The sequence below is a fragment of the Pongo abelii genome, chromosome 16 (genome assembly GCF_028885655.2).
Source record: "Pongo abelii isolate AG06213 chromosome 16, NHGRI_mPonAbe1-v2.0_pri, whole genome shotgun sequence".
Taxonomy (NCBI): domain Eukaryota; kingdom Metazoa; phylum Chordata; class Mammalia; order Primates; family Hominidae; genus Pongo; species Pongo abelii.
In genome coordinates, this window is record NC_072001.2 from 29750675 (window position 1) to 29763281 (window position 12607).

The 12607-nt window shown below is 38.0% G+C and overlaps 1 long non-coding RNA gene across 1 annotated transcript in view; it reads right to left on the reverse strand.

Annotated features, from left to right (window-relative positions):
• Nucleotides 1–12607, reverse strand: part of LOC134760254 (uncharacterized) — a 157625-nt gene that overhangs the window by 103043 nt on the left and 41975 nt on the right. Inside the window, exon 15 of the long non-coding RNA XR_010137433.1 lies at nt 12112–12208. This is a non-coding gene — a long non-coding RNA (uncharacterized LOC134760254). The remainder of the gene's footprint in view (nt 1–12111; nt 12209–12607) is intronic.

Genomic DNA, 12607 nt, shown 5'->3' on the forward strand with positions numbered 1-12607 from the left:
TTGATGCCCAGGCAGAAGTCTGCTGCAGTGATGGAGCCCTTAGGGAAAACCTGTACTAGGACAGCGCAGAGAAGAAGTATAGAGTTGGAGCCCCCATAAAGGGTCTCCACTGGGGGCCTAGTGAAACTGTGAGAAGAGGGCCACTGTCCTCCAGACCCCAGAGACCACTCTGGGGTATATGGTGTATATGGTATATGGGGTTTATGGTATATGGTGGATATACCATATCCACCAACAGCTTGCACTATGTGCCTGGAAAAGCCACAGGCACTCAATGCCAGCCCTTGAGAGCAGCCATGGCAGCTGAGCCCTGCCAAGCCAGAGAGGCAGAGCTCCCCAAGGCCTTGAAAGCCCATCCCTTGCATCAGTGTGGCCTGGATGTGAGATACAGACTCAAAGGAGATCATTTTGGAGCTTTATGATTTAATGACTGCCCTGCTGGGTTTCAAACTTGCATGGGGCCTGTTGCCCCTCTGTTCTAGCTGATTTCTAACTTTTGGAATGAGTGTATTTACCCAATGCCTGTACCCCCATTGTATGTTGAAAGTAATGACTTTGCTTTTGATTTTACAGGCTCATGGGTAGAAGGGACTTGCCTTATCTCTGATGAGACTTTGGACTGTGGAGTTTTGAGCTAATGTTGAAATGAGTTAAGAGTTGGGTGACTATTGAGAAGGAATGATTGTATTTTGCAATATGAGAAAAACATGATATTTAGGAGGGGACAGGGGCAGGATGATATGGTTTAGATTTGTGTGCCCTCCCAATCTCATGGCAAATTGTAATCTCCAATGTTGGAGGAGGGGCCTGGTGGGTGGCGACTGACTCATGGGGGTAGATTCCCCCTTGCTGTTCTTATGATAGTGAGTTATCACAAAATGTGGTTGTTTAAAAGTGTGTGGCACTTTCTTCTTCTATCTATTCCTCCTTCTTCAAACATGTAAGATGTGCTTGCTTCCCCTTTGCCTTCCACCATGATTGTAAGTCTCCCCATTCATGCCTCCTGTACAGCCTATAGAACTGTGGATATATTAAACCACTGTTCTTTATTAATTACCCAGTCTCAGGTAGTTCTTTATAGCAGTGTGGGAACAGACTAACACAATCATACACCTAAATAGCCAAAACCAAAAACAAAAACAAATTGTTTAACAAAGGTTAAACAATGGTTTCTAAGATATGAAAACTAATGCACAAGAGGAAGGAGAAAATAGATATATTGAAACATCAGTAATAAAATATATCATAATTTAAAGTACATAATAAAAGAATAAAAACAATTTTAACACGGGAGAAAAGTCTTTGTATGTCAAATAGCCAGTAAGAATTTATAATCCAGAATAAATTACATCTTACAACTCAAAAATCCAAAGGCAAATGCTCCAATCAAAAATAGAAAACTTGAACAGTCATGTCTCCAAAGAAGCTATAGTAATGTTTAATAAGCATATGGAAAGATGCTCAATGCCTCTGTCATTAGGGAAATGCAAATCCCAACCATAAGATATCCTTTACTGATCCAAAAGGCATATTACTAAGTCCAAAAAGCAATTTGGAAAAAGCAAAATACTTTTTGTTTTAAAAAATATATGACACTCTAGAAAAGGCACAAGGATAGAGACAGTAAAGAGTTTACTAGTTACCAGGGTCTCAGCCAAAAGGAAAGACAAATCTGTAAAGATAGAAAATTTCTTTTTGTATATTATTATGTATGCTACTGTAATGTGGATAAAAGATACAGGTTTTCAACTCGCACAAAACTTTATAACACAAAGAGTGAACCTAAAAGTATGTAAATTAACAAAAAAACTTATTTAGTAGATAGGAACAGCCCAGGAAGAAATGCAGAGAAAATACTTTATATATATCTATGAAATAATCCACTGAAGGAAGGGGAAAAAGAAGCTGACCTAAGCAACTGACATAATAAATTCAGATTCTGTCTAAAGGCTAAAAGATTTATACATAAGCAGTTGGTATACATAAACAGGTGATAAGGGTGTTTTCCATGAGGTTGTACATTTCTTACTCTGAAACCACTATGCATGCATTTTCAGGTGGTTAAATATTACAGTGGTAGGCTACATACAGATAAGTGAGATAGGTAGACAGATTCACATGGTGCTGAATAAGATCATGTGGGACTCAGGACGCTGGAGGAATTCATGTTTAATTTAATGTGGATAGACATGGAGACTTGTAGAAATTTGTAAACATATGTGTATATTTACTCTTTGTTAGCTAACAAGGCCTCCAATCAACACATTCTCCAGTAACAATGTGTACAACCAGTGAGTGCCCAAATCTTCATTTTTAATTTCATTCTCCAACAAAAAAGTTAGGGATCTGTGAGAAAAAGGTCAATAATAGACTTGAACAGGGATTAAATACAATTAGCCTGGAGTATCTAGTGGTGATCAAACAAGACAAAATGCTCAACAACAATGCAACCAATGAATCAGCCACATAACAATCTCAAATCTTAAATATGGTGGTATTTCAAAATCACAGGGGGATGATTTGAATCTAGGAGGTAGAGGTTGCAGTGAGCTGAGATCATGCCACTGCACTCCAGCCTGGGCAAAAAATGCGAGACTCTGTCTCTAAATAAATAAATAAATGCAACTTACGCATATTGATAGACTCCAGAAAACATACTGTTTATCAGGACTTTGTTAGGTAGATTTGTGTGGGGAGGCTGGGCACAACTGAAGAGCTCCCTGATCTCTCTTCTCTGTAGACCAGACCTTAATATAGAAACCACAGTACACCAATTGGAAAATCAAAATGCAATGGGAATAACTGGGTTTCAGGGAATCTTGGGAGCAAGTAGTAACACTCAAGCTTCAAAGGCAAGGTTGGCATAGTTATGTCAATGGACAGCAAAGGCAAAGCAACAATCAGGTTCATCTGATTCCTATAGATTTATGTTGCTGGCTAGTTTATTATAGTGTTCTTGGAACTGAAGTACACAGGTAGCCTACTAAATGCTTACTTGATTTGAAGAAGCAGAAAATCTTTAGATCAAATGAACAAGATTCTTTCTCAAATCCTAAAAACCAGGGACTCATAGAACCTCACTTGATTCTCACAATTGAGCCAGTATAGAAGAAATTTTGTATGCAATTAAGTTAGCCATAATTAAAAAGGAATTGTTAATAATAGTCTTTCTAAAGAATGGTCCCCTAGGTTAAATCAAGATTTTCTTAAGGTATCAATTTACTCTTAATAAAATTACAATACATTTTGATTTTCTATTCTATAATCTACTTCTTTTGAAAACTTCTGAGAGTCATATCTCAAATGTTCAATTGTTGTCTTGCTGCTATCAGCTTTTTCTCCCTTTGATGTGGCCTGGGATGATAACTCCATCCTCCAGCTTCTTGTCAGCTCCTGTAACTTTTCTCCTTAGTTCTAAATGTTGTTGTGGCTGATGCTGAAATATTTTATCTTAGAGGTCTATAAAAGAAATGTTTTCTTCCAGGATAACCTGATTCTATACTCTTGGGTTTTGTTGTTGTTGTTTTTGGTGTGTCTAAATTTTCACTGTAATCAGGAAACTTATGCAGCTACTAAGAGTCATGTATTCCCCAGTTCTACTGAAAACCTTGTACACACTCTTCCCATGTTTGATTAAATTCAAGCACTTTTTATCTTAAGTTGTACTTCCAGATTATCTAAATGGGCTTTCTTCTAAGGAGAGGCTGTCACACTAAAAAAGGTTTTCCTTTGACTTTTCAGTAACTGGCTTAAGAAACAAGATTTTACATTTTATCAAGGTAGTTCCTATGCTGCCTTTATTAAGTGTTTAATTGCTTTTAGAAAAAACTCCGAAATTTGAAAGGAGTACGGTGTTTATACCCGTGTAACTTTTTCTAGTGCTTTTAAAGTCTTTCAATGATCACTTTGGTTAAATGAATAACTATTGTTTTACAAGGACCTGTGGTTTAGTTTTGATCAAATATTTTAAGCTTTCTAACATCTTTCACAGACATCTCCAAAATTGAATCCTAAATTAACTCTCTGACTTATTGCTGGGGCTTATCAAAGCTAAAAAACATTAATCACTGTGAACTGTAACACCAACTCCAACACCCTGAAAAAGTTCTTATCAGGTGCTATTAACTAATCTTTGTGGTGTTAAGGTACAAGGAATTGACTCCTGGATACATGTAGCTCCTCTAAAGAAGACACAGACTCCTGAAAGCATCTAACATCAAACTCAACTTAACCAAAGCCTCATTTTTAGACTCAAGCAAAGGCAATAATCAAAGTACACTGCTTTCATGCAACACAGGAACAGGCATGTATTATGCTTTAATAATTTTCCTTCTATCTGAAATAGAAATATATGAAATATAATTTATTCTGCACCTTAATACTAAATAATTTAAATGTTTATCTACCTATAGGCTTCCTTTCCTGTTACTCATTCTTTTTTTTTGAGACGGAGTCTCCCTCTGTTGCCCATGCTGGAGTGCAGTGGCGTGATCTTGGCTTACTGCAGTCTCTGCCTCCCGGGTTCAAGCAATTCGCCTGCCTCAGCCTCCCGAGTAGCTGGGACTACAGGCACGCACCAGCACACCCAGCTATTTTTTTGTATTTTAGTAGAGACTGGGTTTTACTATGTTGGCTAGGATGGTCTCGAACTCCTGACATCGTGATCTACCTGTCTCAGTCCTGTCACTCTTGGAACAAGACAAGGCTTATGGCATTTTTGCTTAAAACGTTCTTAATGGTGAATATTTTGTTTTATTAATATATCCAGAATTTAAAACTGTTCAATTTCTCCAGAACCAGGGACTATCATGGAAGATACGAATGCATGAGATTGTAAGGGCCGGTTCTTGTGGAATAAAATTAATTCAGACCCCCCAAATAAAGGATGGGCACACGGATGCCTAAACAGCTAAATAAAATACTTATGTTTTGTATAGCTATAGTTCCTATAAGCCAAGATTACAACAGCTCAATGCATAAAATTCAGAGATGATTCAGTTACATAACCTTACCTTTTGACTTTTAGTTTTTGGCTCTTACATTGCTTAAAAGGGGTTTTAAGGATTAATGACTGCCTGCCCACATTCATTCCAGTCTGGCCTACAGATTGGAATTGGATATAATTGGATATAAGACTTTTGATTCTAAGTCCCTTGGCCATAGTGGTCGCACCAAGGAACATGATGGACACAGGTCAGGTAGCACGCCGCTCTGGCATTGACATGAGAGAAAATAGAAAAGTGGCTACCGATACTGCCTCTGGCATACCTTGACAAAAAAGGAGAATATAAACTATAAAATAAAGTCCTAAGCCCCCACCAACTTAATGGACACTCCCTACCCTCATGTTAGCCAAAGCAACCTGAAAAACTAATTCAGGCCATGACTACAAGAGGGGTGTTGAACATGCTTCACTATACCTTCCTCCCATTATGGGAATTTAGGCACAACTGATCAGCATTAACATTACAATAAAAACTGTAAAACAGACTCTTTATAACAATAAAATACCAAATTAAGAACAGGACTTAAAAACATGCCAGGCAAGAGTTAAGTCTCACATTCCTAACTTTAAAAAAAGCAGACTATGTTTACAACTGCCACAAGGTTTCCGTGTTTCTCTAGCAGCCAAGCAAGCACTAGCCTCAAGGTAAGCTGACTGACTGACCCCAGGCACTGTTCCACCAGCCATAACTACAGATTGAAGTAGACAAGAGACCAATTTCGTTAACTTTCTCCTGATAAAAGATCACTCACCTTAAACTAGTTTTGGCCGGTTTACAGTAAATGCACACTTATATGCCTTTGTCCTCAAAAGAACTTTTGAAATATAGGGCATAATTATAATACATTTAAAAGTTAAGTCTCTCCCCAAAAATAAGTAAGTCATATGTTCCATGGATATTTGTTAATACACATGGGTCAGGATCACCTTCATGAATATTTACAACTCCTCCTGTAGCCTGTTAAGTATGTATAGTTAACCAACATGTACTCATATCTCCACAGGATCTCTGGGTACAGCTGACATTTGGGGCTTTGCACTATAATTAAGACAATGCTGTGTGTATTTCCTGGATAACTCCAGAAACATATCCACAGCCCTAAAAGACATGCACAAGCAAACTAATGCTATGTCTAATCTCATGATGTCTTTAAATCATATGGCTTTAGATATCTTCACCACAACTCAGGGTGGCACTTGTGCATTCATTAAGGCTGACCATTTTACACACACCCACACACACACACACTTACACACACACAAGATTATTCTCATAATATAACCCAAGCTATGCATGTAGATACCCATATTTCTGCTATAGATGCCCTCTCTCAGGACTCTATGACATCATGATTTAGTCGGCTTCCTGGTGCATAAAATCCTTTTATATATATTATTAATACTGTTAAATACCCTCTTCAGCTGCTATGAATTTTACTGCTGTTGTGCACTCTGCATGGAGATGCAGGAAATTATTCTCAGAAATTCTTGGATCCTCACACCATACATGCACAGTAAGTTCCTGCTGAAAATTCAAGAATATTTCCAACTCCAGGTAAACAGATTCCATTCTAATGCTCTATAACTATGCCCCCTGTCAGTAGGAAGCACACCAAATGAATATGATGCTCCAATTGAATAAAAATAAAGTGGAATTTGACAGTGGGGTGTTGTAACCAAGTACTTCATTTTCCTTAAAAAATATTTACTTTTTCTCTTTTTCCTGTGTGTTCATGTCTTACTTAGCTCCTTAGAAATGCAAATTCAAACTTTTCTCTCCTTCCTTTCCACCAGCCAAACCACCAGCAAGCACTGTCAGCTTATCTAAGTATATGTTTGTTTAGAAATTACCAAGTCTTAAACCAAAATAAGCATCTACCAGAATTCTCCTCCATAGAAAGATTGTCCCAAGACATCAGTTAATCCACAACCTGATTCTGTCCCTAGTGATGCTGGGCAGGCTAACGAATGACCCATGACTAGAGATAAGTCATCCATCAAGTCATGTAGATCCTACACCTCCACACCCCTTCTGCATGCCCTGCTTGTCAATATTTCTTCTTAAAACCCTGTTTTCTGCCCAGAAAACTTATATGGTTCCTTTAGATCCGAATCCAGCCCTTCCACATTGCTAAGCTCTGGAAATAAAGTGACTTTCTTTTTTTTTTTTGGAGATGGAGTCTCGCTCTGACCCCCAGTAGCTGGGATTACAGGCACACCCCACTGTGCCCGGCTAATTTTTGTATTTTTAGTAGAGATAGGGTTTTGCCATATTTTCCAGGCTGGTCTTGAACTCCTGACCTCAGGTGAGCATCCTGCCTCAGCCCTCCAAAGTGCTGGGATTATAGATGTGAGCCACTACGCCCCGCCAGTGACTTTCTTTTTACTACCCTTCTGTTATTTGATTTTGCAAGTGGCCATGACCAAACCTGGGTTTGGTAACAAAATGGTGCCAGGCTGTCATACGATAGATGAGGGGCACATTTTTCCTTAAAGCAGGATCTGTCAAATCTGTTTACAGCACTGAAGCCCACAGACCCTGACTGCTGCCACACCAAGCAGGGCAAGTGCCCATCTATTATTACATATTCCAATAAAATACCAGTGTTTTGCTCTGTTGATTGCTCATGTCTCACACATCTTGAAAAAATGTCTCCAATCTTTGCCTAAGTTTTGACCAAGACAACAAAAGTAAAATCTAAAATATTCACAAGTATGAAAACCCTTTGAGACTATTAAACCGGCTGAAAATGATAATAAAAGATTGAAATTCCTTTTTGTAAGCTAATGGCACAAAAATATTTTCTGTTAACAGCACATGATGTATACATTTTCTAACTGGTATTTTTTATACCACTGAGAACTAAAAGCAAGTTTAATAATCACTCATCAAAAATAAGAAAATAATTCATATCTAATAGAATGGGTGATCCATACAGAGAACTGTCATGTACACGTACATGGAGGTGAGGTAGAAGGAATTATGGAGTCCAGTCAATGTCTAAATCTTTTGTACAAGGAGAAAATGAAACAACATCATGAAGTTCACACCTGCACGGTTAAGAAGAGGTTGCTCCTTGCATTCAGATGTGAAGTCTAACTTTCCTGCCACACAAATCAATACCTTGTTAATCTTTCACATGTACAGCAAACTAAGCCATAGAATAGAAAGTATGACAGATCTTTTTAAGCATAAGAAGATCTTTTTAATGTGGGACAATTTTGCCTTGTGGCTTACAGAATAGTTTCTGTCCTTCTTTTTAACCAGAGCTATTTAAGAGGAAATTTCTGGAAAATCATAAAACAGAATGTGTAATGCCTGTCGCTTCTAATAAAAGTGATATTAACTTTCAATTTATGAAAGAGAAATAGGAGTAAAGATGATAATAATTGATATGTTCATAGAAAAGTAATTATGAATGCATATTTAAGATAGAGAAATAAAGGCCTTAAATCTATGATACAAAAATAAATATTTGGTTTTAGATGATGTTTATATGACCAACAAAAGAGAATATTTATACACAAGCATTTAAGACATTTGTGCAACAAATTAAATCAAAATCAAGGAGAAATATCACAATGTAAAATCTAAAGTCTTAAGGGGTCATTGGTCAGCAAGCAGAATCATTTTGAACAAACTCAGCCTTTTTTAAAAGAATTGAATTCCCTACCTCAACCTACAACCAAGGCAGGGAGCTGCTGTCCTTGTGCATGCAGAGCCCCCAGAGAGGCTCTGAGCTCACAGGTTCCCCTGTGAACCTGCCTTTGTTGGGCGTGGGCTGGAGGGGGACCCTGTACACAGGATCATCTACAGCAGGGCAGGAGGTATCCAGGGCTGCCTCTCCAGGTTTTCAACAACCTTGGCTGCTGTCAAAGATACTAAATACATAAAGTGGGTAGTGGTGTTGGGAGACTGCCTAAGATTAACAAGGACGTAGAGATTTCAGAGTCAATAGCAACGTTCTAAACTTGTATATCCACAGCCTTATTCAAGGTGCAGCTGAAGGGACTGATGTAGGTGCAAGGCATGCAGGTCTGAACATTTTTCACCTCGTTGTAGAGCAGCTCAGTGGTTAAAAAAACAGGCCCTGGGCCAGGCACAATGGATCACGCTTGCAATCTCTATGCTTTGGGAGACTAAGGAGGGTGGATTGCTTAAGGCCAGGAGTTCTAGGCAAGAAAGAGAGACCTCCTCTCCACTAAAAAAAATTAAAAATTAGCCTGGCATGGTGGCTTGCACCTGTAGTTCCAGCTACTCAGGAGGCTGAGTGGGGAGGATCACTTGAGTCCAGCAGCTCACACACAGAATGTGTTCTGTGTTTGTGCCACTGTACCCCAGTTGGCATGAAAGAACAAAATCATCTCTTAAAAAAGAAGAAAAAGAACAATCTTTAGAGAGAAAATTCTTGAATAGACTCTCTTAGTAATAAGAGTGTGGTATTTGCACAGAGACAGAACAACCAAAAACTTAAAAAACAGACATATGCATATATAAGCATATATTTAAGTTGCTGCATGGAGGAAACTTGGATTTTTATTAAAATGTTCCAGGGTATTGAATATCCACACGGAGAAATTAAAATCTGACCTATGACCTGACATTACACACAAAATTAATTACAGTTGGTTCATAGACATAAATACAAAAATATTTAGTAGAGTATACAGAACACAATTCAGGAAAATAACTTCAAGACCACGAGGTAGGCTAAGCTGTCTGAAACTAGACCTGAAAAGCATTTACCATATAAGACAAAACATATTCTATGTATTTGATGTGAGCAAAGACTCTTGGGCATATAGAATCAAACTCAAGGGTCCTTTAGGCCTCTCCTGTATAGAGTTAGCTCAGACTTGGAAATGGACCAGAGGAGAGGGAATAGGGCTTACTTCCTGAGATGGCAGGTGAATTCTATGAATTGATAACATACAAACCATGTAGTATATTACTAAGACTACACTAACCCCAAAAAATAAATATTCTAATAAATTGTGAGATGTATCAATTTAATCAGTTGTAATGTGTCATTATTTCCTATAGCAGAATGAAAGAACAAAACCACTAACAATGAAACTAATACTTTTATCATGTGGAAATACATTGTATAATAATAACATCATTATATTATAATTATTGGAAAAAGGCTGTTTTCAAGACATATATCTGTGGATATTTGTCTTGTCTTTTGTCACTCCTATGATTACATGGGATGGAACATATAAGGAAAAGACACCAACAAAATTTTCCTAAATTTTCTCCCATTCAGATTCAATTCTCCTGAATCACTCTTCAACTCATCTTGCTCATGATGTTCCCCATGTTATCATCATTTGTGCTAATCTGAAGCTTTGGTGATGCTGCATTTCCTATGAGATTCCTATGTTACTCCTGTGAGTTTATATTTTCAACCTTCTGAAACCTCCTATGCAAGATTTGATGTTGATGTTGATGATATCACCCAAAAACGTCGACAGGCAGTTTGCAGACCAAGCTCATACACAGGTAAATGAGGACAATCACATTATGACTGCCTTCCCGTCAACAGTGTTTTAAAACTTTCAAATTTAAGATGCATCTGTATTTGATAGATGTGAAAATGTGCACTCTACGATGAATGGAATACACTGTTTTCTCTGTGACTGCTCATTTCTCAGTGTCAAATTATGGTGGTTCAATGGCTATACTCTTGTTTGTTATTGAGTAAATATGCTTAAATCTTATCACATAAATTTATAAACTGCATTTATATTCTACCTGGAAGCTTCACCACTGTCCTCCATTAGGGAAGTCCAGTTTGTCCACTTCTCATTAAAGTGAGTGTCCAGAGAGGTGTTATAAACTGCATTTATAATTTTAGACACATTAGAGTTATTAGTGGAGTACTAGAATTCTTACGTCACGTATGGAAATATAGTTCTATGAACCATGGTTTAAGAAATCCATTGAAGACAAAGATGAAAATTGTAAAGAGTTACTTGAAAAATTCACTGGCGTGGTAGCTCTCTAAAGACCTGGAAAAAGTTATATTTTGAAACTTTAAATTGTAATCTTAGAAATATGAGCAATGCTTCCTGTAAACTTTATTACAGATTCCATTCTTTCAGCGGTAATATTTGTGTATCTTTTTCTTCATTCACATTTGTCCTTTTAATCACATGGCTGGTGATCGTAGAAATCACCTTATGATTAGTCACTGCAGAAGTGAATGCATAATGGTCTTTATAAGATATTTTGATCTGTCCCCTTGCTACTCTGGTCAACACTACTTTGGGTACTTGGATATTGGAATTGGTTTCTGTGTCCCCTCATGAGTACGCTGAGTGATGAAGAAACTCATACAGTCATAGTCAAGGGGGTTGACTGAAATTTCACCTAGAGTTTCAGACTCCAGGAAGGTTGAATTAAGTAAACACAAAGTCATGTCATTACATATATGAGACATTCCTTCCTTGAACTCAATCTTCTTATCAGGTTAGAGTGTGGAGACAGAGCATTGGGTTTGCCTCATGGTGTGGTCTAAAAATTTGGTTTGTTCGCAATAGCATCTTTTGGAGACTTGTAGTGTCCAGACCAACATCTATAAAACTGCTGATTTAGGATACTGTGCGAAATCATATCTTCCATGCAGTCAATGTTTGTCTGGGGACTCAGTGCTCACCACTTTGTCATCTGTGCCTGTGACATCATGCTATTCAAGATTTATGGATGTCAATGGGAGTTCAATATGTAGCTCCATGGCTTTGTAGGCCTTTTAGGCATGGTTCCTGAAAACAACTCTGCTGCTACTAAGAAGAGTGCAATGGCTTCTTAATAGGAAGCTGTGTGGAGAATTAGTGGGCAGCCAGTACACATGCAGAGTCATCAGTCAGCCTGTTTCTGTCTCTCAGATCACTGCATGGAGGGTTGGAGATAGGCTGTATACTGTTATTTTATTTTGTTTTGTTTTTTGTCTACTGCGATTTCTCTTCTTGTGCACAACATGGATATATCACTCGTAGCATTCACCTGCAAAAACCCTGTTGTAAAGATTTATTCCCAGGCCTCTGGAAGCAGGGACTGCCCTAAATCAACTTATTAGAAATATTTTTTGAACTCTGCTTACCTGCTATCTTGATGGCTTTAGGGTTGGCCAAGGGCAATATAATTCCACCATGTGAGTCTCAACACAGGGCACGGTCCTGAACAGTTCCTGATGGAGCCTGTAGAATGGAGAGAACTAAATTAGAACAGGTTTTCTGAAAGGCTTGAAGGTAATGTTGTCTTTGGATTACTTGAAGAAGAAATCCCTGTACCAAGAAAACATGATCCTGAATAAGAAATATGATTTCTGTTCCCTGTCACTGAAATTTCTTATTCTTGCCTTATATCATCTGGAAGTCATGTCTTCCAAAAAGTTTAGTGGGGTCCTGAATATACTCTGCTAAATGGTGTCCTAAAATGGGGCTTTCTGGGATATGTGAAAAACAGGCATCTTCCTTTCAAGCAGTGGATGCTGACACTCTAATGACTAGGTAGTGGGGAAGGAGAAAGAGGATAAGAGTCCTTGGAGCTTGATGGTACCTTCCTGAAGCAGTGGCACCTGGGTTTCGAATGTTGCC